This window comes from Cetorhinus maximus, chromosome 6 (assembly GCF_964194155.1).
Source record: "Cetorhinus maximus chromosome 6, sCetMax3.hap1.1, whole genome shotgun sequence".
Lineage (NCBI taxonomy): Eukaryota > Metazoa > Chordata > Chondrichthyes > Lamniformes > Cetorhinidae > Cetorhinus > Cetorhinus maximus.
This window is the reverse complement of record NC_135884.1, coordinates 100,560,615-100,587,477: the sequence shown is the minus strand read 5'-3', so window position 1 is coordinate 100,587,477 and position 26,863 is coordinate 100,560,615. Positions and strand designations below refer to the sequence as shown.

Genomic DNA, 26,863 nt, shown 5'->3' with positions numbered 1-26,863 from the left:
GGCGGAGGGGCATATTAGCGGGGTGGTGAAAAAGGGATATGGGACACTTGCCTTTATCAATCGAGGCATAGATTACAAAAGTAGGGAGGTCATGTTGGAGATGTATAGAACCTTGATGAGGCCACAGCGGGAGTACTGTGTGCAGTTCTGGTTGCCACATTACAGGAAGGATGTGATTGCACTGGAGGGGGTGCAGAGGAGATTCACCAGGATGTTGCCTGGGTTGAAACATTTAAGTTATGAAGAGAGATTGGATAGACTTGGGTTGTTTTCGTTGGAGCAGAGAAGACTGAGGGGCGACCTGATCGAGGTGTACAAGATTATGAGGGGCATGGACAGGGTGGAGAGGGAACAGCTGTTCCCCTTAGTTGAAGGGTCAGTCATGAGGGGGCATAAATTCAAGGTGAGGGGTAGGAGGTTTAGGGGGAATGTAAGGAAAAACCTTTTTACCCAAAGGGTGGTGACAGTCTGGAATGCACTGCCTGGGAGGGTGGTGGAGGCGGGTTGTCTCACATCCTTTAAAAGTGCCTGGACGAGCACTTGGCACGTCATAACATTCAAGGCTATGGGCCAAGTGCTGGTAAATGGGATTAGATAGGTAGGTCAGGTGTTTCTCACGTGTTGGTGCAGACTCGATGGGCCAATGAGATTCTGTGATAAGGAAAAGGCCAAGAAAGGATGCAGAAGATATACTCACAGGTAATAATAGTGAATATCAGAAATATTGAATAGCTACTTTGCCTCAGTATTTATGAAGGGAAACCAACAAGGGGCTGGATTTAATGCAGCCAGTCGTGGCGAGTACCATGGTTGCCGCGCCCACTTGATCACGGGAGAGGCCCTGCATCGGTCTTCCAGCAGTCGGAAAACCTCCTCCAAGTAAGTCAGAGGATGGAAGGGGTTAATGTGGGATTCCTGGCTGCTGGCAATATTATGTCAGTTAGGCTCATTAATGAGCCATTAACCCCAAGGCCATCACAATTTAGTGGCATCTCAGGGATCCTGCTAGCCACCTCCCGGGGCGGGGGTGGGGGTGGTAGGGTCCCTCATTATTAGGGACTCTGTGCCCAATTGAGAGGGACCCAGCATCAGGAAGGGGAGGGTTCACAGAAAGCCACTCCATGTGCTTGCCTCTGACCCCCTCCTCTCTCATGACCCGCACCCCACCTTCACTCACTTTTGGTCTGGGGTCCCATGACATCCTTGGTGGGTGCATTGCCACCAATTACCACTGTTCCCACTGGTGCTGGTAGTGGTGAATAGCTGCCAGCCCCTGCTTGGCCATCAACTCTCAGCAAAAGGTGGCAAGGGGGGTGGGGGGGAAATGGCTTCCATTGCTAGGGACCCTCCCCATCATGGGGGAGGTCCCATGGTGGTTATTTAAGTTCCTGAAGGGCACTTGATTGCGTCAGACCTCCCCCACGGACTGACTCGGGCTCTCCGCCAGTTCTCCAAGTGGTGGGCAAGACACTCGTTGGCTCCACAAAATCCAGCCCAAGGCAGGCATAACATTATAAGAAGAAATCAAAAAAGGTAAAAATTTATGATAGAAAAGGAGGAGATAATCGATACACTAATCAAACCTAGAGAGCATAAAAAATCCTAGTCGGGATGAATTGCATTTGTAGATATTAAAAGAAGTTAGGGAAAAGATAGCTATGGCACCGCTAAATAAATATATAACAAATCAGAGCAGGGAATAGTACCAGAGGACTGGCAGAAAGCTACTGTCATTCTTATAATTAAAAAGAGAGATGGAACAAGCCCCAGGAACTACACAGCAGTAATGGCCAGAATTTTGCAATCATAATGACAGCAAAACTGCCTGCATTCACCATCATGACAACTTCTAAAGTCCACATATGATCAGTTAAATGCAGAAGTTCTCCATTCTTCCACAGGGTGCGCTGTTGAAGTCTCCACAGATGGAAATCACTTGAATTGACTTGAACTTTCAAGTTTAGGCTGCTGGTCTCACTTAAAAACCCTCAAAAATGTGCCCTGTTCAATGAGGTATAACTGGGTTTTTAATGGCATACCAAGTTCAAAATTGCTAAACAATTTCTCTGGCCCTGAAAAACTAATTTTATATTTGTGAAATGTCACATTTCGAGAAATGAGTAAAAAGAAATCCATCGATTTTTAAAAGCTATTTTTAAAGTTTATGATATTTCAGCTTCTACATTAATCTCATGTATGTCCCAATCTTTAATTTGCTGTCTCTAAAATGACTAAAGAATTGCTTTAATCATTACTTTTCACTCTCTGGCTTGTTTCTGAGAATTCTTCAATACGATTGATTGCTTAGCTGGTTTGACAACATCACTGTTGCTGGACCCCAGAGATCCCCTATAGTTAACACCGGAAATAAATGATTAGGAAAGGTGAAATCCACTCCACAAAGACTGCTAGATCTTTGAGGACAACTTTCTTTGAGGTCAGCAGCAAGTGCCGTCACATCACCATTAACCACAAAATCCAGTTCAGTATATTTGGATTTTCAAAACGCCTTTGATAGGATACTGTATAGTAGATTCAGGACTAATATCAGTGCATGTACAGTCAGGGAACAAATAGAAGAATGAATAGGAAGCTGGCTACAAAGCATAAAACACAGTTGGGGTTCAGTGCGACTACTTTGACTGGCAAAAAGTAGAAAGTATTGTTCCTAGGGATCAGTGCTAGAACCATTGTTGTTCAACTTACATTAATGATCTAGACTCCGGAATTTGAAGCATAATTTCAAAATTTGTGGTCAACATCAAATTTGGCAGGGGTGTAGTTGATACAAAGCAAGAATACAACAAAAGACAAGATAAATTTGCAGAAAGGGCATTTAATTTGCAAATGAATTTTAATATAGATGTGTGAGGTTATGGGGCATTTTGGTGGGAAGAAATAGGAGGCCTCACAATGCTTGGATGGAAACAGTTTGAATGGGATTAATGAACAAAAGATTCCAGGAGTATAGATACATTAAAACGGGTGACCTATAAGAGGTCTATAAGAAAATGAAGGGGTTTGATAAGGGGAAATATGTTCCCATTTGTGGGAAATCCAAAACTCAAGATCATAAATATAAGACAATCACTAGTAAATCTAACGGGGAATTCAAGAGAAATTCCTTTATCCAGAGGGTGGTAAGAATATGGAATGCATTACCACAAGGAGTAGCTGAGGCAAATAAAAGGTGCATTTAAGGGGGAGCTTCCCAAGCGTGAAGGAAAAAGAAATACTGTGGAAGGATATGCCGATAGATGAAGTAGGCTGTAAGGAGACTTTTTTGGAGCATTAATACCAGGTAGATCCAGTGGCTTATTTGTGTGCTGTACACTCGATGTAATTTGATGTGTAAAAAGTGGCAAATTCTAACATGGATTCTGAGGTTTGAGCAATTTGAATACTGAGCTCAGAATACTAATGCATTCAATTTCCCAATCATCAATGCCAGGTGTGAATGTAAGCATTGTGAGATTAATTATATGCTCAGGTCATTGGTTCCCAAACTATGGGTCGTGGCACCAGTGGGGTTCTAGAAACGGCAAATGGGGTCGCAAGTAATAAAATCATGTTAATCTCCCACCCACTTGTATTGTCCAGGGAGTAGGAAGTAATCAAATACAGGATAAAATTGTTTCCCTTGGTGGAGAATTCTAGAACCAGGGGACATAGATTCAAGATAAGTGGCAGAAGGTGTAGGGGGAAATGAGGAAGAACTTTTTTACGCAGAGGGTAGTGGGTGTCTGGAATTCGCTGCCCAAGTTGGTGGTAGAGGCAGAAACGTTAAACTCTTTTAAAAAGTACCTGGATTTGCACCTAAAGTGCTGTAAGCTGCAGGGCTATGAGCCGGGTGCAGGAAGGTGGGATTAGAAAAGGCACTTGGGTGTCCTCGGGCTGACATGGACAAGGTAGGCTGAATGGCCTCCTTCTGTGCTGTAACTTTTCTATGGTTCTAAGTCAAACTCCTGGCAATGGATCTTTTGATTGGGTGGGCAGTTCTGATCAGGCATGCTGTGGCATAACTGTGTGTCTATGTAAATACATGAGGGTCTCTGAAGCAGCTTCAGGAACTTAAATAATTGTACACTGAATGTTACTATACTACTTAATTATGGATTTGTTTTTCTTGGCATCTAGGGTGACATTAATTTTCAAGTGTTAAAATGGAGTCATATCGGAAAATAGTTTGGGAAGCACTGACTTAAGTACAATTACAAATAATCTTTTAATCTTAATGTTTGAAGAAATTGTGAGGAATAGATTGCACACCTCCACTAAGTTTGCCAAAGCATTCTCTTATTGAGCAGAGACCTGAACACTAGACTTTTTGCATAATACAGCAGGATTTTTCTTACCCTGTTTCTGTAACCATCCAAAGCACTGGTTTATTTCCTTTTCACCCTCTCTGTTGAAAAGAAAGGTCATTTGGAAACAATAGTTCAAGTGCTTTCAAACATTTATATAGCCAATACAAGTTACCTAGTGCTGGGTCTTCAAAATTCTGTCAACACAAACCAACACTCCCTATATATTAACAACTGCCAATAAATGCTGTAGGTATTTTTGACGACTGCTTCGCAACTACATTGAAATTCTTCTTCATCTCCCTACAGATTGATTCTATAATTAGAATGAATTCAAAGCCTTGCATACCACTTTACCCATTTATGAACATTAAATCACATTTGATATACATCACTGTCCCACATTAATTATGAATTTTACATTATGGATGCAAAATTCATAATTAAAGCATTTTACCTGAATGTCACAGGTAAACATCAACGGTCTGATCCTGGGAACCCCACCCATCTCCTGAGGTCAAAACACCCATTATCCTTAGTTCTCTATTAACAAGTTGCTTTTCAATGCACACCACTATAGGTCCCTTATCATACGATATTTCAATCAAATATTGGTCTAAACACTTGGCAATTATCATACCACAATCTTCAATGCAGCGTTTTAAAAAAATCAGTCATCCTCCCACCTGCCATTATAAACAGAGTTGAAAAATTTAAAGATAAAAATGAGCCTCATTTTGCTCTAAAATCCACCCTCTGTCATCAACTTATGTTGTGAGTAAATACTTTGACATGCATTGACACAAAAAGCAGAGAAACATAAGGACTATGTATAGTCTGGCTTCAAAAGCATTTGTTGCAATGATAATGGGGACTTAAAGAAAAACTTCTACAGTGCTATTTCTGAACATAGAGAAATAATACTGGAGTCTATCATACCTAAAATATTATTTAAGCAGAGAGAGACTGCAGAATGCGGCAGTACAGTACAGGATGTCCTTGTACATGAATCACAAAAAGTTTGCATGCAGATACTGCAAGTAATTAGGAAGGCAAATGGAATTTGGCCTTTATTGCAAGGGGGATGGAGTATAAAAGTAAGGAAGTCTTTCTACAACTGTACAGGGCATTGGTGAGACTGCACCTGGAGTACTGTGTACAGTTTTGGTTTCCTTGCTTAAGGAAGGTTATACTTGCATTGGAAGCAGTTCAGAGAAAGTTCAGTAGTTTGATTCCTGGGATGAAGCAGTTTTCTTATGAGGAAAAATTGACCAGGTTGGGTCTATAATCATTGGAGCTTCGAAGAATGAGAGGCAATCTTATTGAAACAAATAAGATTTCAAGGGGTCTTGGCAGCTGGGAATCTAGAACTGGGGGCACAGTTTAAGAATAAAGGGATCTCCCATTTAAGACAGGGATGAGGAGGAGTTTCTTCTCTCAGAGGATCATTGATCTTTGGAATTCTCTTCCTCGGAGAGCAGTGGAAGCTGGATCATTGTCTAACTCAGACTTGAATATATTCAGATTTTTGATTGACAAGAGAGTCAAGGGTTATATGGGACAGGCAGGAAAGCGGAGTTAAGGTGCAATCAGATCAGCCATGATCTTATCAAATGGCAGAGCAAGTTCAATGGGCTGAATGGCCTACTCCTGCTCCTATTTCTTATGATCTTATTGTCTAATAAATTGCAACAGTTTCATTTGAACAAAATTGAAAAATGAATGTTATGATATCAACAGAGACCAGTAATTAGTTAAGTTATTAACGAGTTATTAACTGGAAGGTTACGCCACAAGATTTCATGTTTTAAACAAAAACTTTTACTGTGCAAGAATTAAACAAAGCAAGTACTACTCATAAACACTTATACTTTAAACCCAAAAATCTCAACAAAACACTCCCCGTTCTACTTTTATTTCCACCCAAGAGTTCCCCTATTCTTTCTTGTAGTGGGGTGGAACGAAGGTGTGCCTTCAGGAATTCAATAATTCTCCTCAATGTTTCTGCTATTCTCTGAGGAATGAGATTTCTTGCAGTCCTTCCACTAGTCTCCAGCTAGGCAAACCCTCCAACTCTCCTTCAACACCTCATGGTTGTGGACTCCCCAGCTCAAGCATGGGCCTCGCAGCATTCTTGTTTAGAAACTCCAATTCAGAAACACCCCTGGTTCTTGATAGCTCTTAGTTACTAGTTCCAGCTGCTTTATAGTTCCTGACAAACTCTCTCTCAGCTTTCTCCAACTTGCTCTGGACCCAGACTTCAACCAACTGCTTCTATGAGAAATCACCCAGATACCAAATGAAAACACCTATGCCTGGTAAAATCCAGACCCCTGCCTCCACCAAGAAGCTCGGAGAGGTAGACCATTGTTTAGTTTCCAACACTTCTCACTTTGACCTTATAAAGCAAGTTTGTTCAATTCATGGCCCAGTAGCCACTATTTGACACTCCCAAGCCATGTATCCAGTCCACAGACTCACTGTTCAAATTACAGGTAAGTTTAATAAAAGATTTTGCAAGGAGCTGCTTCTCCAATCATAGGTCATTCCTCTCATGTTTGCTGCTGATAGGCTCACAGGTGTCAAAAGTGCCAAGCAGCAGAGTTAACCAACCAAGGTTGGACAAACCCATTATAAAATAAACATAGAAAACACTTTGATTTGCAATTACTTTAGGTTTGTTTACCAGGTTCTCAAGCCAGATATTTTCATTTAGGTATCACCCAGATCACCAATACCAAAAAAAGCTCCCTGCAATCTATCCCCGCGGCAACATGGCATACTGATATAGAGAGTTAAGGAATTATTTACAATTCACAAACCTTCCCTTTTTTCTGGGAAACTATTTGAATAATTTAAAACCTTTACTGAGACAGCTGGAGACATCCAGGGCTGGATTTTATGGCCCTCCCCGCTGGCGTGTTTGAAGGCGGTGGAAGGGGGCCTCGTAAAATGCAGCGCGTGGCCTTCCCACAGCACTCCCATCTGGCCCAACCTCTCTCCCATTTTAACTAGTGCGAGGAAGGTGTCAAGTAGCCTGCCCACCCTTGAGCCTATTGGGGCACTTAAGTGGCCCGAGTCTAATAAAGCATTCAAAAGGGCTCTACTCAATAACCATTCACACGAACTAAAGCTTTTTCTGTGCACAAGGCCAAGCATTCTACTGCAGTTCAAAGTGGAAGATGCACTTCTTCCCACATATTTCCAATGAAACACGATTTTCACTGACAAGTTACCACCCAAGATAAAATAGCCAAATGTCAAGGTTGCAAGGTTAGGTAGGAACTATGGTAGAAAACTTGCATTGTATGAAACCAGGCTGTAAAAAACAATACACAGACTCCCCCATCATATCTATTACTTTAACCGATTATTGCAGGTTTAAAATGTAGAAAAACTATACTAAAAACAACACATGCAAAGTACTTTTTTCTGACCGATCGTAAAAAGAATTAACATTTGTAGTTGATTTTATGAGTTTAAAAGATGCAGTGCTGAACAGTGCCACTAATCATTCAGCCCAAGAATTGCTTAAAAAAATAAATTTTGTGGAAAGTTTTGAGGAGTTTCTATAAATTGTAAAAGGCAGTTTCACAAGCAGTTAAAACTATAATAAAACAAAGTTTCATTTCAAATCAGTTCTTCTGTTACATTCCAAAGGAAACTTACAAACTTACAGTTCCTCAATTGTGCATTGTACAAAATAGATGCTTTCACAAAGCACTAAAGGCTCAGAAATTTGTTCAAAACTTGAGACAAAAACAGAAAATGCTGGAAAAACTCAGCAGGTTTGGCAGCATCTATGGAGAGAGAAACAGAGTTAACATTTCGAGTCCGCATTGTTAGGGAAGGAAACAGTTTAAGAAGTTCAATTGCTAATTATTAGGTTGTTTAACTAAGTATCAATTTGGTTGTATAAGAGAGATAGCAGCTGAGACTAGTTCTGTCTGTGGAGAGTTTTATGACAAACAATAAAATTCTGTCTGAAGGAGTCTGTCTTGGTTTCGGTTTTCATTTCTAAACATCCATTGGAGGCTTAACAGTGGTAGCCGGGAATGGTTCCTGCTTGTAAGTAAGAAGATTGGAAACTAAGCTCTCTTTGGACAAAAGACTGTATTTGGAGTTAACTTTAGGAACAGAGTGGTTTCGAGTCACTCAAAGACAAAAAATGGCTGAATAAAAATGCAGAGTGTCGAGTGTGATCACCCACCAATGTTTTCTGAGCGTCAACCATATGACCAATTGAAAAAAGGAGTAACCATGTGGACACGGGTTACGTCCTTGTCAAAGAAAAAACAGGGGATGGCTTTGGCACTTTCGCTACCACATGAAAGCAAAATAAGATGCAAACTATTTTTGGAGTTGGAGCCTGGGCATTTGGACACAGATGAAGATTTGGAAACTTTATCAAATTTTACAGATAAGATCTATCAAAAAGATGATTTATTAAGTGCTTACGAAGCATGGTCTGATTTTGACAAATTTGGAAAGTTGGAAGAAAATACCATAGAAGATTGCATAATGGAATTCAGTAGGCTATTTGCAAGATTACAAAAGTTCCATCTAGAAATTCCTCAATCAGTGTTGGTGTTCAAGTTACCAGACTCTGCCAAAGTATTGAATATGGACAGGCTTCTAGTTCTAATGGGAGTTAAGTTTGCAGAAAGACACACACTGCTAGAACAAATATCAGAAGCTCTTAAAAAAAATTCCTCAGAAAACGTTACTTTCCGTTCATGGTGCAAATGAGCCATTTGGCGGTTAGACAGAAAACGGAGGATACAATGTTAACGGGATGGCGAGATCGTTAGTAACAGGTCGTAGAGGTCAGTACAAAAGGAGATTTGTAACTAGAAGCAACGGGGACAGAAACACCTTGGGCAATTATGGCAGGAGAAAAGAATCAGGGATCTACAACAAAACAATGAACCCCATAAATGCCCAGGGTGTGGTCAATTGGTGTTTTAGATGCGATTCAAAATATCATTATGCAATGAACTGTCCTAAACGATATAAATGTGTTCAAAATTAAACATGAGACACAAGACTCGGAAGATGGTGAGATATTGACCAAAGAGAGGGCATTGTATTAGCTACAAGAAGTTTCAGCCCAGTGATGAATGTCTTGGTGGCAGAGTCCTTCAACTGTGTGGTGCTAGATAGCAGATGCACGTCTTCAGTCTGCGGAATAGACTGGTTAAAATGCTACCTGAACTCCTTAAATGACAAGGACCAGAACAAGTTTAAAGAAAGAGTTCCACCAGTTTTAGATTTGGAGATGATAATACCCTAAAATCTTTAAAAAGGGTAGTGATTCCCTTTAAGATAGCTGGAGCCAATCATTTCATCAGCACGGATGTAGTGTCTAGTGAAATACCAATACTGTTGAGCAGACCATTGATGAAGAAAGCACAAATGAAGCTGGACATGGAAAATGACAAGGCCACTGTATTTGGAAAACCTGTGGATTTACAATTTACGCAATCTGGGCACTATTGTATTCCTTTAATAAAACCTAACATTTTCTACTAAGGAAATTAAAGAACTGTTATTAGCATTGGGGAATAGGAACTTGGAAGACAAAAAGCAAGGTGTGTTAAAACTGCATCAGCAGTTTGCCCACCCTTCACAAACATTAAAAATTTTGCTAAGGGACGCAGGAATAAGGGAAGGCGAGTACACTAAATCATAGAGAAGAAAAGCGATAGATGTGATATGTAAGAAATACAGAAGGACAGCGTCACAGCCAATGGTGAGTCTACCTTTACTGAGGAATTTCAATGAAGTTGTGGCGAAGGATTTAAAAGGTGTGGGATGAAAAGAATATTTTTATTTTACATTCCGTAGATTTGGCAACAAGGTTCAGCCAGTTGACAATCATATACAGTAAAGAAAAGAAAATAATTGTGAATCAGGTAATGGAGAAGTGGATAGGGACCAGATTGGGATCATCAGCGAAATTCCTCACTAATAATGGGGGTGAGGTTTGCTAATGTTGAGTTCTGGGATATGTGCAAAAACATGAATATAATAGTTATGAATACTGCAGCTGAAAGCCCTTTTAGTAATGGAGTGTGTGAAAGGAATCATGCAGTTATAGATGAGACGCTATGTAAAATATTGGCGGATAGACTGAGCTGTAAATTAACATCGGCTCCAGCATGGACAGCCCATGCTAAGAATTCACTGCAGATGGTGGTGGGGGGGGGGCGCTACAGTCCATATCAGTTGGTTTTTGGTAGAAACTCAAAAATTCCTTCAGTCCTGAGTGATCATCCCCCAGCTTGGGAGGGAACTATGATTAGCTCTACCTTTTCTGAGCATTTAAAGGCACTACACGTAAGTAGAAGAGCGTTCCTTAATGCCAAAATTTCAGATGGAATTCAGCAAGCTCTAAGACACAATGTACGACCATCAGAAACTATTTTCAATCAGGGAGACATGGTATACTATAAGAGAGAAAGACTTAACAAGTGGAAAGGCCTGGGAAAGCTTATAGGTAAAGATGGTAAAACAGTCATTTTACAACATGGGAACCAGACTATTCGGGTACACTCATCAAGGTTAGTTGGCACAGACTACAAATTTGCGGGTTCAGAAAGTGTAGGAATGGACGAGGAACCATGTACTTCTCATACCCATATGTTGCATGATTGTGAGGACCAGATAGCTGAAGTTGACAGGGTATCAGAAGGTGGAGATGGTAATTTGGACGAAGAAGATGAAGCGATTTGTCCCAGAGGACAACTGCCGAGAGCTGGCACTAAAGTTGCATACTTGCCAGGAGGGGCCAGTCAATGACGGGATGCGACGATTGTAGGCAGAGCTGGGAAAGCCACTGGAAAATATAAAAACTGGTTAAATGTACGAGATATAGGACAGGAGATTAGGCCTATTGATTGGGAACATGAAGTACAAAAATGGAAGGTACGGAAATGCAGTATCAGTTCAGACAGTGGGTCTGGGAGTGAACATGCCTCTAGGAAGAGATTGTGAACTGTTAAAAGAACATCTATAAATGGGAGAGGGAGATCAAACAGTAACAGTCTGGAGCATGATAAGAGGCATAGCTTAACTAGGTCAAGGAATATGGCACAAACTGGTAACGCTACAAGGAGCGGAAGCCCATGTGATCGAAAGTCTTAGTAGCTTCAATCAAATTAGATAAATTAATAAAGGATGCCAAACAGCGAGGACTACATAGTTGGAAAGAATTTGGGGTATACACAGAGGAGCCAGAAAGGGGACATCCAGCTCTGTCTCATAGATGGATATGCACGGGAAAGATGCTTCCTGATGGGACTTATAAAGCTAAAGCCAGGCCAGTGGCATGAGGGATTGAAGAAAAACTGGGTGACCGGGATATAAGAGTAGATTCACCTAAAGGGAAAGTTATGCTAAAGATCTTTTTAGCACTATTAGCTACAAATACTTGGGAATGTAAGTCCATTGATATTAAAGCTACTTTTTTTTTTGCAGGGACACAACTTCAATGGGAAGCTTTTCTCCGTCCACCAAAAGAGGCACCAAACGCAGAAAGGACTCTCTGGGAGCTAAATAAATGCGTATACAGTTTAAATGATGCCTCCAGAGTTTGCTATTTCTCAGTGAGGTCAGTTTTGTTAAAAAGTTGGGCTGCCTTCAGTTGGAAGCAGACCTGGCAGTGTTTTATTGGCACCATGGAAGTAAACTTGCAGGCATCTATATGATGCATGTAGATGATTTTTTTTGTGGAGTGGTAGTAGCAAATTTGAAACAGTTGTCGTTAATGGGCTCAGAACGGAGATTAAAATTGGAAGTCAGGCTTCTGGTGTGTTTAAGTACACATCCTTTTACATCAGCAATCCTATTTAGGAAACGTTAATCTCATTGCAATTAGTCATGGCAGGGCATCCCAGAAAGATACAGCAGCTTCTGAAACAGAAATTGGAACTCAGAAGTCTAATTGGGCAACTCAAATAGCTAGGCAAACAAACAGTCAAATGTCAGTTTTGATGTTTTGGAATTGAGCACTAAAATGAATGATCCCAAGGTTGAAGAAATCATTCATGCAAACAAAACATTGACAAAATTAAAAATGAAGCAGTGCGTTTTGAAATTTCCATTTTTGGGTGATGTTAGAAAAATGAAACTGTGTTCAGTGATGCGTCTTATGCAAATCTATGTGATGGATTTGCAAGTGCGGGAGGATTTATAATATTTCTCGTGGGGGTAAAAAAGGCAAATGTTGCCTTTTGGCATGGGAATCGAAACAGATACGAAGAGTTGTAAAAAGTACATTAGCAGCAGAGACTTGCACCCTTGTTGAGGCGGTAGATATGGCATTCTTTATATCAAAGATACTGACTGAAGTTTTAAATGGGAAAGGGTATTCGGGAAACTCTTTCGAGTTATCAACAGTCACAGATTGCAACCCTTTCGAGTACAATCACAGTTCTTGGTTTCTGGGAGTGGGACGTGAACCCACAACCCTCTGATTCAAAGGCGAGGGTGCTATGAACTGAGCCACAGCTGACACCTCGGGTATTCGGGAAACTCTTTCGAGTTACCAACAGTCACAGATTGCAACCCTTTCGAGTACAATCACAGTTCTTGGTTTCCGGGAGTGGGACATGAACCCACAACCCTCTGATTCAAAGGCGAGGGTGCTATGAACTGAGCCACAGCTGACACCTCGGGTATTCGGGAAAATCTTTCGAGTTATCAACAGTCACAGATTGCAACTCTTCCAAGTACAATCACAGTTCTTGGTTTCCGGGAGTCGGACATGAACCCACAACCCTTAGTTATCAACAGTCACAGATTGCAACTCTTTCGAGTACAATCACGGTTCTTGGTTTCCGGGAGTGGGACATGAACCCACAACCCTCTGATTCAAAGGCGAGGGTGCTATGAAGGGTATTCGGGAAACTCTTTCGAGTTACCAACAGTCACAGATTGCAACTTCTTTCGAGTACAATCACAGTTCTTGGTTTTCCAGGAGTGGGACATGAACCCACAACCCTCTGATTCAAAGGCGAGGGTGCTATGAACTGAGATGTCTTATTGATAACAAGTCACTTTGGGAAAATGTTCACTCCACAAAGTGCGTTAACAAGAAGAAATTGTGAATTGACATTGCAAGCCTGAAACAGATGCTCGAGAATAAGGAGATTGCCAAGATCAAATGGATTGATAGCAGCTACAATTATCTGATTGTTTCACCAAAACAGGAGTGAGCTCCAAGAAGTTACTAGAGATCCTCAGAGAGGGGCATCTTTTTAAGAAAAATACTTCTTTTGTGTGTATTTTTTTTTATTTTTGAAGGGAATAAGGTCAATTTATTGAATGGAAAATATATATTGATGTTTGTTATCACCTTTTTTTGTGTGATTACATAAACTCAGGGTTACTTTTTAAGAGGGGAATCTGTTAGGGAAGGAAACAGTTAAAGAAGTTCAATTGCTAATTATTAGGTTGTTTAACTAAGTACCCATTTGGTTGTATAAAAGAGACAACAGCTGAGATTAGTTCTGTCTATGGAGAGTTTAATGACAAACAATAAAACTCTGAATGAGTCTGTCTTGATTTCGGTCTTCATTTCTAAACAACTATTGGAGCTTAACATGTATAACTCTTCTTCAGAGCTAAAGCAAAGTAGAAATATGATGGAATTTATACTGTTTAAGGGGGGTGGAGCAGGTCAGCGATAGGTGGGGGGGCTATGGAAAGACTGACAAAGATGTCATGAATACAAGATGGAGCGAGTATTAATGGTAGTGGTGAAGACTAAAGAGGGTGCTGATAGTGGCATAAAAGGTAAGAATGCAGAGTGTGTTAATGGCAGAACAAGGGTCAGCACTCTGAAAGAACAACATAGAAACAAGTGACAGATGACCGGCGGGGGGGAGAAGAAGAGCTGGTTGGGGAAAAATGATTTTAAAAATGAAAAACAAATAAATTTGAAAAAGGATTTAAAGGGGTAAAGATAGAGGAGAGAGTTCATGGTCTGAAGCTGTTGAACTCAATGTTAAGTCAGAAGGCTTTAAAGTGCACAATTAGAAGATGAGGTGCTGTTCCTCCAGTTTGTATTGGCCTACACTGGAATATTGCAGCAGACCAAGGACAGGCATGTGGGCATCAGAGCAGGATGGTGCATTGAAATAGCAAGCGACAGGAAGGTCTGGGTCATGCTACCTTCCTGTCGCATGATATGCAGCATGCAGCAAACATCTCTGACCAATATTGTGTATTCACGATCAGTATTTTTTAAAAAATCTAGACATAGGCAACGCTGCAAATCTGTGTAAATGGGGAATTCCCTGGACATCACAAACCTCAATGAGTAAAATAGAAGACACTGAAAAACCAAACCTCTTCATAATTTTAAGCATGTTACTTTCTCAAGACTGCACAGTATGGAAATTGTGCCATCTAACATTAATTGCTGAGCTCTCTATAATGATATGAAATGATTGCATAATTCATAATGTTCAGATGGAACATCTCCATTTTCTGTATAAGAATAGCATCCAGTCCCCTTGTTGGTTTGAAACAGCACATATGTTGGGGTTCCCAGTGTCTTCTCCCTTCTTCTACAGGCATTGCCAGGCTGGGCTGAAAGGGGTTTCCATGTTTCTAACAATATGACCGTCATGATTCTGCACAAAAAGTGGCATAGACAAGCATGACATTGGTTATAAAATTGATTTAAAAAAAGCTAGGCACCAGCTTTGGCCACTGTGCTGTCTGTCAGTCTCTCTGGCAGGTGCCATCTGCAGGCTCAGCCAAGTCAAGCCACACAAAGTCAGAATATTTTCCACAAAGTAGTTGGGTCTGTCACTCTATCTTTCTTATACAGTCAATGAGCAGCAGCTCCTCCAATCACCACACTGCAGTCTTTTCCCACTCTCAGCAACTGTCAGAAACTGAGAGCAGGAATGGCTGCTTCCGACCTTTGGGCAGCTTCCTGGGTTTCCAACTGGCTTTCAGTTCTAATTTTTAAAAAAGTCAGCAGTTTTTGCTGCTCCCCCAATCCTTGCCGCCCTAGGCGACTGCATGGTTTGCTTAGTGGTAGTGCCAGCCCTGCTTCCAGACACCTGACTTTCCATCCTGAATCCTCCTTAGACTTGAGCTCATCTAAAACTCTGTTACGTGTACACCAAGTCCCATTCACCCACATCAATTCCTGATCCGACAATGCTTCAAGTTAAAAATCATCACCCTCGTTTTCAAATCCTTCCAGGACCTCACTCCTCCCTATCTCTAATCTCCCCCAACCCCACAACCCTCCAAGATATCTGCACTCTAATTCTGGCCTCCTTTCCATCCCCGATTTTAATTGCTCCACCATGCCTTCAGTTGCCTAGGCCCCAAGCTCTGGAATTCTGTCCCTACACCTCTCCAACTCCCTTTCCTCCTTTAAGATATCCCTTAATACTCACCTCTTTGCCCAAGCTTTTGGTCATTTAACCTAATTCTCCTTATGTAGCTCAGTGTCATACTTTGTTTTATAGTGCTCCTATGAAGCGCCTTGGAATGAATTATTACATTAAAAAGGTGCTATATACGTTGTCATTATTGAAAAAAGACTGGAAAGACACATTAATTTAGAAATACTATGTAAATAATGTAAATTCTGCATCGGACATTGAAGATCCAAATGGAGCATCTCTGGCCTACGATACAGGAATCTTTGTTGTGTACTTTGTCGCAACTGTAACTGAAAGAAGTGTAAAGAGAGATTGTAGGCTATGATATGGCCCAACTGAAATTAAGCTCCAAATGATGCATTCCTTGGTATTTCCTATTATTCAATTATAATTACTGTTTCTCTTCAATTAAATCACATATCTTACTGACAACTAGACTAACAGACAAAACATGACTGAAACCCTCTTGAAACATTTCCTGGGCAGTCCAACTCAGGTTTATTATAGCACCATTTTTCTAAGTCATTGTTAGAAAAACAATGAATCACAGCCACATACAGACAATGCTTACCACAGGACTTGTGGTTTTGTCATTCTACTGAACTCTCATTAGCCACGTCAGTTTACTAAACACAAGTTTAAAAATGGATCAGACCATATTTGAGAATATGTGTTTGAGAATTGAGATTATATCATTGAAACCACCATCTTTATAGAGAGGAATTGGGTCCAACAGGAAACTGAAGCTAATGGTCACAAGAACCTGGTTTGTATGTCATATTCCTTCCTCACAGATGTACATCCGGCAATAGCTAAGGAGCAAAAAAAGCCTTCAGTGTGGAAGGATAAATATGGTATTAAGATGACTGTCTACAGCTTCCTGCCAATTGTCAATACAAATCAACTGTTTATTGTAAGTGGCCCTCTCATCATAAAAGTCCTAGAACGAAAAACACTACACATGCCGTGGCTAAAAAAAAATTGTTTCAAAAGACACAAAGAGCAGTATATCTGTGGTTGGTGAACCACATTATTAACACTATTAGAACAAGCAGCAGTGTCTTTCCTTCCCTAAACAGTGTAGAAAGCTCATGCCTCAGTGGCCCATGAGCAAACAAACCCAGCTGGTTGTGAAGTGAACAGCCAGCTCACCATTGGTTACCACATGTGGGGATTTTTTTTTAAAAAGACGGTGGGAGAGTAGCAATGCTCCCTCTATGCACCACGGCTGCATGGCAACCCAGAGGTTGCTGCGCAAGCTGCATGCCAGTTGGCCCTTTAAGTTATGGCTTGCACACTTAAACAAATCACCTCTAAGCTATGAAAAAAAATAGAGTGCACTGGAGAAGATCTGGCAAAATTCAACACACAGGGCTCAGGGCACCATTCTCCAAAACACAAACAACTTTTCAGAATCTGACAATTATTGACTAGTTCATTTCATAGTTTACACTAGCTTGTTCACTGGGATTTTGTGACCAGTTACTTGAGGAGGAAAGAATTTGCATTTTTTTTTACATGATTAAACGCTGCAAACTGGCAATAGGAAAAAATAATTTGATTAAGACTTACAAAGAACAGAACACTCTCCTCCTCTGTTCACATTTTATGAAGGTGTCAAGGCTGAAACTATTCACAAATTTGATCAAATCTTTGCCAACTCCAATCACTATGAACATTACCTCAATTCTCAGAAATCCTATTATTTTCTCCCAATTATAAACATAGTATCTGCGCTGTTGCCCTTTGAATTTAACGGCCAGGAACTTGCGTTGGTAAGGACAGCAAAAACGTCCACATTTACTCCACTGAAACTGACAGCAATTTCTGGAATCCATATACGTGCAGTTCAATGCCAAACTCTTATCATTCAATGATTCAACGCTTCTCCATAAGAGTGCTGAAGTCTGCCCCAAACTGCACTCAAATAGAAATCATTGAACAGTCTTGCTCCAAAACTCTTGGGAAAAAAAAGTTATACCTTGTTGAATAAGGTGTAACTGGGTTTTTAATCGCTTCGGAAGTTCATTTTTACTGCTTAGCAGCCTCACTGGTCCTGAAGGAGCAATTTTATATTTGTTGAATATCAAATTTCTCCATTATCATAAAAAATGTTCTACATATTTTTATGCTTTCTCAAGTTCATGATATTTCAGCTTCTATCTTAATCCCATGCATTCGTCCCAATAATTTACTTCGCTATCTGTAAAAATTAAAAGTGAAAGGATTCAGTTCTTTTGATTTCTGGTTTGCTATCTGAGAACAGTTCAATGTGATTAGTTGCTTAACTTGCTTGATGATATCAATTGTCACTGGATGCTTAGAGATCCCCTTGATATAAGGCTCTGGTCAGACCACATTTAGAATATTGTGAGCAATTTTGGGCCCCGTATCTCAGGAAGGATGTTCTGGCTCTGGAGAGGGTCCAGAGGAGGTTCACGAGAACAATCCCAGGAATGAAAGGCTTAACATATGAGGAACATTTGAGGACTCTGGGTCTATACTCAATGGAGTTTAGAAGGATGAGGGGGCATCTGATTGAAACTTACAGAATACTGAAAGGCCTGGATAGAGTGGACATGGGGAAGATGTTTCCATTAGTAGGAGAGACTAGGACCCGAGGGCACAGCCTCAGAGTAAAGGGAAGACCTTTTAGAACAGAGATGAGGAGAAACTCCTTTAGCCAGAGAGTGGTGAATCTATGGAATTCATTGCCACAGAAGGTTGTGGATGCCAGGTCATTGAGTGTATTTAAGACCGAGATAGATAGGTTCTTGATTGGTATGGGGATCAAAGGTTACGGGGAGAAGGCGGGAGAATGGGGTTGAGAAACTTATCAGCCATGATTGAATGGCGGAGCAGACTCGATGGGCTGAATGGCCTAATTTCTGCTCCTATGTCTTATGGTCTTATTTGGCACCAGCTTCCATTTGATGTCGAATAAGGAGAAAATCATGCTACAATGATCACAAGATCTTTGTGGCAGCTTTCTTGGAGAGTATTGGTGAACAATGTTGCTTCGCTGCTGACAGCAAAGTCCAGCCCAAAGTGCATTTTCTGTAAGGACTTTTTTTTTTGTCTATGACTCATCTTTCCCTCATATTATTCACATCTCCCTTGCTCCCAACAACTTGCTTTCTACAATCAAGATCACACCATCCTTCAGCAGGTCAAATGGAGAAATTTAATTTGCTTCATAAGTTCTTCAATTGGCACTACTGCCTAACATAAAACAGAGCCTACAGACAAGTAAAACTGAAATCTTTCAGTATTAACCTACACTGACAAAGACTAAAGAGTATTTTCCTTCAACAATGTTATTCGGTAGAAATCCAAACACAAGCATTTCAATCATTAGCCAGTATGGCTAGCGCTTACTGTAAATGTTGGCATAGCCTTCTACTTTTTACATTTGCAGTATTGTACTGTCTCTCCCAAACCTTTAACTTTGTACTTAGCAAGCCAATGATTTCAGAAATAGCTGAAGAACCAGTTTTATTAGCATCATGAAACACGCAGTTACATGAAATTGGCTTGGCTTAACACCTCCACAGGTTATGAAAGGGCTTGTATTCAGAAATAAATACGCTTAATCACAAAGTGCTAATTAAAGCAAAACCACCCTGCTGTTCTACCATCTTGGTGTTTTCTACAAATGTTTACCACATTCTTCACAATACTGAGGCACTATTATAGTTATTTGGACCATCTACAATTTACAGACCTTGTAGAGTGAAAATTACCCCAAAAATAAATCAGACACACACTGCTTTGTTTAAAAATGATACTTGTGGAAATTATTTGCTGAACTATTTAGTGGTGTTGCATTCATTCAACAACTTATATAGCACCTTTAATGTAATGAGACATTCAAAGGCCCTTCACAGGAGCATTATAAAACAAAGTATGACACCAAGCCTCATAAGGAGATATTAGGTCAAATGACCAAAATCTAGGAAAAGTAGTATATTTTAAAGAAGTGTCTTAAAGAGGAAAACAAAGTGGAGAGGCAGAGAGGTGTGGGCAGGGAATTCCAGAGCTTGGGACCTTGGCAACTGAAGGCACAGCCACACATGGTGGAGCAATTATCATTGGGGATGCACAAGAAGCTAGAATTAGAGCAGCACAGATATCTAGGAAGGTTGTGGAGTTGGGGAAGATTACAGAGATGAGGAGGAAGGCCATGGAGGGATTTTAAAACAAGGATGTAAATTTTAAAATCAAGATGTTGCTTGTCTGGGGACCAATAAAAGTCAACAAGCACATGGATGGTAGGGGAATGGGACTTGCTGTGAGTTAAGACATGGACAGGAGAGTTTTGGATGATCTCAAGTTTACAGAGGGCGGAATGTGGGAGACCAGACAGGAATGCATTGGAATAATCAAGTCCAGAGGTAACAAAGGCATGGATGAGTGTTTCAGCAGAAGATGAGCTAAGACAGGGGCAAAGTCGAGTGATATAAGAGAGGTGGATAAAGGTGGTCTTAGAGATGTCAAATATGAGATTGAAAGCTCACCTCAGGTTTAAATGTGACACCAAGCTTGTGAACAGACTGGCTTAATCTCAGACCGTTGCCAGGAAGAGGAAGAGAATTGGTAGTTGGGGAAATGGTGTTTGGAGCGGAGACCAAAAACAATGGCATCAATCGTCTCAATATTTAATTGGAGGAAATTTCTGCTCACCTAGTACTGGATGTCAGATAAGCAGTCTGATAGCTTAGCAACTTTGGAGTTGAGAGAGATGATGGTGAGGTACAGTCAGGAGTCATCAGCGTACATGTGGAAACTAACCATGCCATCGGATTATGTCACCAAGAGGCAGCATGTAGACAAGAAATAGGGGGCCAAGGATTGATCCTTGGGAGTCACCAGAGGTAACAATGCGGGAGCAGGAAGAGAAGCCATTGCAAATGATTCTCTGGCTACAGTTAGATAGGTAAGAATGAAACCAGGTGAGAGCAGTCCCGCCCAGTTGGATGACCACGGAGAGGCATTGAAGGAGGATGGTGTGGTCAACTCCATGAAAGGCTGCAGCCAGGTCGAGAAAGGACGAGGAGGGAAAGTTTATCTTTGTCACAGTCACATAGGATGTGATTTGTGACTTTGATAAAAAGCCGTTTTGATACTTTAACAGGGTGGAAACCTGTTTCCAGGGATTCAAACAAGGAGTCTGGCAATGGATATGGAAGGCGACAACACGTTTGAGGACTGGGGAGAGGAATGGCAGGTTAGAGGTCAGTTGGCAGTTTCCAAGGATGGAGTGTCAAGTGTCGGTTTTTTGATGACAACAGATTTAAAGAAGAGAGACTACACCTGAAGAGAAAGAGCCACTTACAATATCAGCTAGCATGGATGGGGGCCAGGAGGGAGGTTGCATGATAAGCAGTTTAGTGGGAATGAGATCAAGGGAACAGAAGATCGGTCTCATGAACAAGATGAGCTCAGCAAGGGCATAAGAGGAGATAGGAGAGAACCTAGAGAAAAATGTGAGTTCAGGGAAAGGAGGAACATTAAAGGAAGTTTGACAGGTGGACTACTGGAAGGGAGGGATGTGCAGCAACTTCAATGATTTCAATGCAGCACTGTAGATACTGACCTCCAATTACAAAATCAGTTATATATTTACATTAAGCCAGATCATCACTGATTTAAAAGTTAACCATAAATGGTACAGTCATACAACATGCTAAGGAACTTTTACATTTGCCACTTCTATAGTTTGAATCAGGACATCAACATACTGTCTGCCCATATTAACTTGGCTAAAAGAAGCTCTCTAATTCTGACAGGAGACCACATTTTCATAGATCTATGAATCCACCAATGGGATAAGAACCAATTTTAGCAATGTAAATATGAAAAGTTGGTGCACTGACTTTGGTCTCCCATTATCCAAACTACTTAAGTGACATATGAAAGTACAGTATGCTACTTCATTGAAGGATCCATCCAGTAATCAGTTGCCAATCTCAGCTGCGGTGCTATAGGAAGATACCATGCAAAGCCCAGGTGCCTGCACCTCAAGCAGAGGAAAAAGTGAGGACTTAGTTGCAACTGTTCTCCTCAATGACAGGCTTTGTTGATGCAGGGAATCAGGAGTTGTGGCCTATTTGTGAAAAGCTTGAATTGGATTTTGGGATCAAAATTTAATTTGATTAGCCTGATTTAAATATGTTCAAACATGTTGTTCCATTGTTTAAAAAAGGCTCCAAAAGTAAACCAGGTAATTACAGGCCAGTGAGCCTGACGTTAGTGATAGGTAAATTATTGGAAGGTGTTCTGAGAGATCGGATATATAATTATTTGGACAGCCAAGGGCTGATTAAGGATAGTCAGCATGGCTTTGTGCGTGGTAGGTCGTGTTTAAAGAACCTTGTAGAGTTTTTCGAGGAGGTTACCAAGAAAGTAGATGAAGGAAAGGCTGTGGATGTTGTCTACATCGACTTTAGTAAGGCCTTTGACAAGGTCCCACCCACATGGGAGGTTAGTTCAGAAGGTTCAGACACTTGGTATCCATGGAGAGGTTGTAAACTGGATTCGAAATTGGCTGTGTGGGAGAAGACAGAGAGCGGTAGTGGATGATTGCTTCTCAGACTGGAGGTCTGTGACTAGTGGTGTGCCTCAGGGATCTGTACTGGGACCATTGTTGTTTGTTGTCTATATCAATGATTTGGATGATAATGTGGTAAATTGGATCAGCAAGTTTGCTGATGACACTAAGATTGGAGGTGTTGTGGACAGCGAGGAAGGCTTTCAAAGCTTGCAGAGGAATCTGGACCAACTGGAAAAATGGGCCAGAAAATGGCAGATGGAATTTAATGCGTAAAAGTGTGAGGTGTTGCATTTTGGAAGGACAAAACAAGGTAGGACATACACAGTAAATGGTAGGGCACTGAGGAGTGCGGAGGAACAAAGGGATCTGGGAGTTCAGATACATAATTCCCTGAAAGTGGCGTCACAGGTAGACAGGGTTGTAAAGAAAGCTTTTGGCATATTGGCCTTCATAAATCAAAGTATTGAGTATAGGAGTTGGGATGTTATGGTGAGGTTGTTTAAGACATTGGTGAGGCCAACTTTGGAGTATTGTGTGCAGTTCTGGTCGCCTAACTACAGGAAGGATACCAGTAAGATCGAGAGAGTGCAGAGAAGATTTACTAGGATGTTGCCGGGTTTTAAGGAGTTGAGTTACAGGAAAAGATTAAACAGGTTAGGACTTTATTCCTTGGAGCATAGAAGGATGAGGGGAGATTTGATATAAGTTTACAAAATTATGAGGGGTATAGACAGAGTAAATGCGAGTAGGCTCTTTCCACTTAGATTAGGAGAGTTAAACACGAGAGGACATGGCTTTAGGGTGAAAGGGGAAAGGTTTAGGGGGAACATTAGGGGGAACTTCTTCACTCAGAGAGTGGCGAGAGTGTGGAACGAACTACCATCTGACGTAGTAAATGCGGGCTCACTCTTAAGTTTTAAGAATAAATTGGATAGATACATGGATGGGAGAGGTCTGGAGGGTTATGGACTAGGTGCAGGTCAATGGGACTAGCGGAATAATATTTCGGCACAGACTAGAAGGGCCGAATGGGCTGCTTTCTGTGCTGTTGTGTTTTATGGTTCTATGGCTATAACATATGAAATAATACTTCTTTTGTTCAATCAAGGATGGAACTGGCAAGGACAGCATTTATTGCCAATCCCTAATTTTGAGAAGATGGTGGTGAGCCAACTTCTTGAATAATCTTTCAGAGGGCATTTATGAGTCAACAATATTGCTGTGGATCTGGAGTCACTGATATGCCAGACCAGGCAAGGATGGCAGATTTCCTTCTCTAAAGGTAATTAGTGAATCAGATGGGTTTTATGACAATCCAGTAGTCTTATGGTCACTGTTACTTATAACAGTTTTTTTAAATTCCAGATTTAATTTAATTATTTAACTGATCAAACTCATGTCTCTGGATCATCCAGTCCAGTAACATAGCCACTGTGCTACCATATCTCTCATACGTATATCTATAGATATCATGCACCCTGGAAACACATAAGGCATGGATTAGAAGAATCCAAGTGATATCAAAGGACTTAAATCAGTAATGTGCTTAGAGGTTCTTTTTCATTATTTTCTCTCCGTGTCTACCTCCATAATGCATCAATAAAGATTGACAGTGCTACTATGCATAGTTCAAACCATTAGTCTCACTCTCCTTTGCCAACAATGAAATAAAAAAAGTATATAAGAGTGACAGTGCTTTTATAAAAAAAATTACTTTTCTTCTGGATTATCGTAACCATTTATTTTAAAATTTTACTTTAATATTGCAAGTAAAGCCCAAACAGCAATACCAATTCAAATTATTTAGGAAATGGTTTAATTTTAAGAACTATTAAATCCTGTCAATCCACAAAAATACAAGGAGACTTTAAAATTAGACACTTAACACAAATATTAGGAAATGTGGAATGCTGTATGGTTTCCTAACATTCATGATTGATGAGAAAATCTTTCTGTAAATAAAATGTTAAAATTTAACATCCAATATTAACTGCTCCTTTTTATTAAAGCAAAGTTTAAATATTTACAAAGGTCACTCCTTATTTGCAAATAAGGTACAAGATAATTTTTTTCCCAACTTAGCAGCAAGACTGACTCCATAATGCATGGCTGCCACCAAGAATTCCACACCCAAACCTTCAATTCCCTTTCACTTATTGCTTGATCAGGCTGAGGCTGATGTTGCATTATTCAGTATCCTCCTTAACCTAAACCAAACTCAAAATCCTCTTCATCACAGATACCACTCTGCTGCAGTATCACCTTCCCCCAGTGCTGAAACCCTCACCCACACATTTCTCAACTCCTGGCTCAACTTTTCCATTGTTTCCTCATCAGCCTCTGAACTTCACCCAAAACATGGCCACTTGCATCCCTACCCAAGTTAACTCTGCCCCTCAATTACACCTGCACTTGTAAGCCTTCATTTGCTCCCTATCTTCCAAGAGATTCAATTGAAAATCCTTATTTTGTTTTACAAATCCCTGTATAATTTTGTTTCTCTCCACTTCCACCGGCCCCCAATGCCAATACTTGCCTCTTGTTGTTCTGATTCAGGCCTTCTTTAGATTCTCTCTCATTTCTATATTCATGCAGGTTAAGGCCTACATTCAGTTCTGAAACTTCAATCCTAAACCCCTCTGCCTTGTTACTTTTCTCCCCACATTACCAAAACCCTGCAATTCCACCGCTCTCTCCACCTTCCTTTTTTTGCCCCCAAGGTGTTCTGAGATGCATCATCATGTCAAACATAGCTACACAAATGCAATTTTCTAAAATGAAAAGTTTAAATGGCAACTTAATGGATGCATTCTGGCTTACTGATATCCAAATGTTTCTTAGTTCAACAAGAAAGTGGAAAATAGAGGCAGTGTACAAGTTGAATGAGCTTTGATTAGCCAATGAAAAACTTGCTTAGAAACAGCAACAAATTAACATTTCCTTCTATACCCGACCTGGAAAAAGTCTCCCAATTCACTTAAAACTTCATTCAAAATCCCAATCTTCTAGCCTTTGGCCTTCTTGCTTGCCACAACATTTCTGCAGCTGATCTGCTCAGCCACCCTCTCGCTTCACCTTTGATGTCTTTATCCTCATGAAAACCATTACTCTCTCTCACCTTTGTCATTCTCCCAGTACAGACCTCATCTCCACTCCTTTAAGTCCAAGGGATGCATATTGGAATGGATATATCAGACAATTGATACACTGCTAGTTTTGGATGGACCACAAAGCACTGACAAGTTCTGCCCTTGTCTGCAAAAGTAATGTCTGGCTTCTTTTCTCTACTGCAAGATGTCTTTTTAAACCCTTTTGCCCTGCCTTGTCCACCCTCACCAATAAAATGTTGCAAGGAGCTCATGGATTTCTTGGGGCACAGAAATTGAGACCATCCGATCAACTGCCATTGTCACTTCTCTCCCTTTCCCAGTCCACCAGGCCGAACATCCTCCGAAATTCCCCTCACAGACCTACCCTGAACTTGTACCTTTCTCTAGCTTCCCTCCCATTTCCCCATATGCCTCTCTCACTTAGCTTGTCCAACAGACCCACCTTCTGCTCTCTTTATTGCCACGAAACTACTAACAACTCAAACTGCTCTTCCTGGCTCCCATGCTAGCTGACATTGCTAATGGTTCTCTTTCCTCAGGTTCTGTCCTTCTCCCTTTCAAATCTGCAGTCATCACCTCTCTCCTCGAATAAAAGACCCTTAATCCACCCACGCTTGCAAACTACTGCCCCTTCCCCAACCACTCTTCCTCTCCAAAATTCTTAAACATGTTACTGTCTCCTAAATTCATGCCCATCTTTCCCAGAACTCCATGTTTGAATCCTCCCCACCCCCCAGATTTCCACCTCTGACAGTACAAATGACAGCCCACGTGACTGCAATTAATTCAAACTATCCCTCCTTGCCCTTCATGGCTTGTCTGCAGCCTCTGACACAGTTGATCACAGCATCCTCCTCCAGTGCCTCTCGGTGTTGTCACCCAGCTGGGTGGGACTGCACTCAGCTGGTTTCATTCTCATCTATTTAATCCTAGCCAGAAAACTGCCATCAATGCTTTCTGTTTCCATTCACCTACAGATACCTCTGGTGTCCTGAAGGATCTATCCCTAGCCCCCTCCTATTGCTTATCTACATGCTGTCCCTTGGCGGCATCATCCGAAAACACAATGACAGTTTTCACATGTAAACTGGCACCCAGCTTTACCTATTACCTCACGCAAACCCACCACTGTCTCTAAATTAGCAGAGTACTTGTCCACCAGCCAGTACTGAATGAGCAGAAATTTCCTCCAATAGTGGCAAAGACTGAAACCATTGTCTTTGCTGCATGCTCTGAACTGTCTTAGACTGTTCAAATCTCAGTGTCATATTTGACCCTGACATGAGCTTTTAACCACATCGCCACACCATCACCTTTGTAACGTTGCCCGATTTCACCACTGCCTCATTCTCTGCCATTCTTTATATTCTGACCTGCCGCTCATCTTTGTGCGGTCATATGCTTTTTCCTTAAGTTTGATGCTTTCCTTAACTTCTTTAGTTATCCACGGATGGTGGGTCCTCTCCTTAGAATTTTTCTTTATAG

At 40.9% G+C, this 26,863-nt stretch overlaps 1 protein-coding gene across 2 annotated transcripts in view; it reads right to left on the bottom strand.

The window, feature by feature from the left end:
- Window positions 1-26,863, bottom strand: part of LOC144681994 (glucose-fructose oxidoreductase domain-containing protein 2-like) — a 48,029-nt gene that overhangs the window by 7,079 nt on the left and 14,087 nt on the right. Inside the window, exon 1 of one of the 2 annotated variants that reach the window (XM_078544201.1) lies at window positions 4,356-4,395. The exons of the other annotated variant lie outside the window; for it this stretch is intronic. The gene's annotated coding sequence lies outside the window, so the exon portion shown is untranslated. Of the gene's footprint in view, window positions 1-4,355; window positions 4,396-26,863 lie in introns of those variants that run through there. 2 annotated transcript variants of the gene reach the window in all.